Genomic DNA, 2,671 nt, shown 5'->3' with positions numbered 1-2,671 from the left:
CAAAACACTTGGGGAAAAATTATCTGGCCCAGGAGCCTTATCATTTTTGAAACTTCCCAATTCTTTTCTTAACCAGCTCAGAATTAATGCAGTCATCTTGTTTGATCTCATTTCCATATATCAACTGATCAAGATGTGGAATACTGCTTCAATCTTCATTAGTAAAAACAAAACAAAAAGCAAAATTTAATAACCCAGCCATCTCATGATCATCAGATACTAGCCTTCCTTTATCATCCCTCAAGGGCCCTACCCCATCCTAACATCTTGTTTACCTTTATTGTATTTAAAGAAACCCCTACTGTTAATTTTTACATTTTCAGCCAACCTTTTCTAATACATCCTTTTCAGTGCCCTACTTTCCTGTTTCACCAAATTTCATGATTTTCTATAAATTTTCTGTCACACCAGTCAATTTAAATTTCTTAAATTTATGATGCTTTTCTTTAATCATATCTCTTAAACTCTTTGTGAGCCAACCTGGTTTTTTAATTGCAGCTACCTTTTTCTTTCTTGAATATTTTAAAATTTTCCACATCTGATCAGCATCTCCAAATAACTCAGCTGCCCAATTCACAACAGATAATTCTTGTTGCTTCTCTTCAAAATTTGCTTTTTTTTTGAAAATTGTAACCAAAATATCATTATTCCTTATCTCTATATGCAGCAAAACATCAAACCTAATAGAGCAATGATCACTTGCACCCAGATATTCCCCAATTTCCACCCTCTCACTCATTTCTATATTTGAAGTTAACAATAAATCTAAAATAGTATTTTTTTCTAGTAGGTTCCTTAACTAATTGGTGAAGACAACCATCTTGAACAGTTTCCAAAAACCTTTCTCCCAATTTATATGCCTGAAATTAAAATCACCCATAATTATGACTTTATTAATAGCTGAAATATATAAGCTTTTAAATGATGATTGGTTTACAGGAGGGTGTTATACCATTGGCTGTACTAGGATATACTAAAGTGATGGTTGGTTTACAGGAGGATGTTATACCATTGGCTGTACTAGGATATACTAAAGTGATGGTTGGTTTACAGGAGGGTGTTATACCATTGGCTGTACTAGGATATAACTAAATTATGATTGGTTTACAGGAGGGTGTTATACCATTGGCTGTACTAGGATATACTAAATTATGATTGGTTTACAGGAGGGTGTTATACCATTGGCTGTACTAGGATATACTAAATGATGATTAATTTACTGGAGGGTGTTATACCATCGGATTTACTAGGACATACTAAACTGATGATTGGTTTACAGAAGGGTGCTATACCATTGGCTGTACTATGATATACTACAATTAGGTAGAGACACAGTTCTGTAGATAATACAATATGTGTAGTAGTGTATTAAGTGTGTAACAATTAGGTATGGACACAGTTCTCTGGATGAGAAACTGACATCAGTTGATTAAGAAATCATTAATTAATTAACTGTTTGTTACTATATATTACTATCAGATTTTTGAGATTCATTACATCCAAGAAGCTTGATATACACGCCACAATATATGGTTTAAAAAGGCTTAGAAAGCCAAGTTTTGATTACTGAAACGATATTTTTACTGATGCTTTCTAGTCGGTTTGTTTCCGGGTTTATTGTTGAAACATGAAAAAGCAACCAAGGGTATTTTGTCCTTGTTAGATAGACGACGTGATATTGAAACATTTTGAGCCAATGACGATTCCACATAGAAAATGAAGCATATACACGATACTCGTGTTAGGTTTTATATATGTATGGGCTGGATTCATTACAGTAAGTGTCTGTGACTTGTTAGCGATAAATTTCAACAATAAACAAACAGCACATAATCACCTTGTTTTAAAATAATATATTAAACCAAGTCAAACGTATACACAAATGTTTGTTACACTTTTGGTTATCACAGTTGTATACAGAGATTTAAATAATTGTCTCTCTTTTTTTTTTATCAAAGTCCACACAAGCTGGTTCAGTTACTTTAGAACACAATTGACAAGACAAATTATTTTTTCTCTATTTTGTTGTTATAATACAGTCTGTGATAATTTCACTTTAAATTCACTGCTATAACTATTGGTTACAACAGTTATAACCAGAGCTTTAAATAATTCTCTTTTTCGCCAAAGTCCACACAGGCTGGTTCAGTTGCTTTAGAATACAATAGAAAAGACAAATTATTTATTCTATACTCTGTTATTACAATACAATCTGTGATAATTTCACTTCAAAAATCGCTACTATATGCTCTTTATGGCTAAACTCACAATAACGCAGTCTAGACCTATCTGTCTATTTAACTAAATAACTCGAACTACGTTTCGGACGCGTATTTAGAGCCTGATTGAGGCTTACGACATTCTACACACTGCAAAATATTATGATGCAATAATACTGAATCAAAACAACGAGAAAAACTTAGAAGGTCATAGGAACATGACGCAGTAATACAACAAGCGCCAATCCAAAACAATTGAATTACACAACATATGATTCATACACAGTTAAGTAAACAAGTCTGCGATAAACTATCGCTTCTAAAAATAACAAACTTAACACTCACGCTATACAAACTATACGGGTCATAACACTCGCATTAAGCTGAAACTTAAACAGTTGTGGTCACAAATAAATAGACACCTAATTTTTCGTCATTTAACTGATTTATGC

Source organism: Limulus polyphemus, unplaced genomic scaffold (genome assembly GCF_000517525.1).
Source record: "Limulus polyphemus unplaced genomic scaffold, Limulus_polyphemus-2.1.2 Scaffold4907, whole genome shotgun sequence".
NCBI lineage: Eukaryota > Metazoa > Arthropoda > Merostomata > Xiphosura > Limulidae > Limulus > Limulus polyphemus.
The sequence above is the reverse complement of the archived record's forward strand: the minus strand, read 5'-3'. Positions refer to the sequence as shown.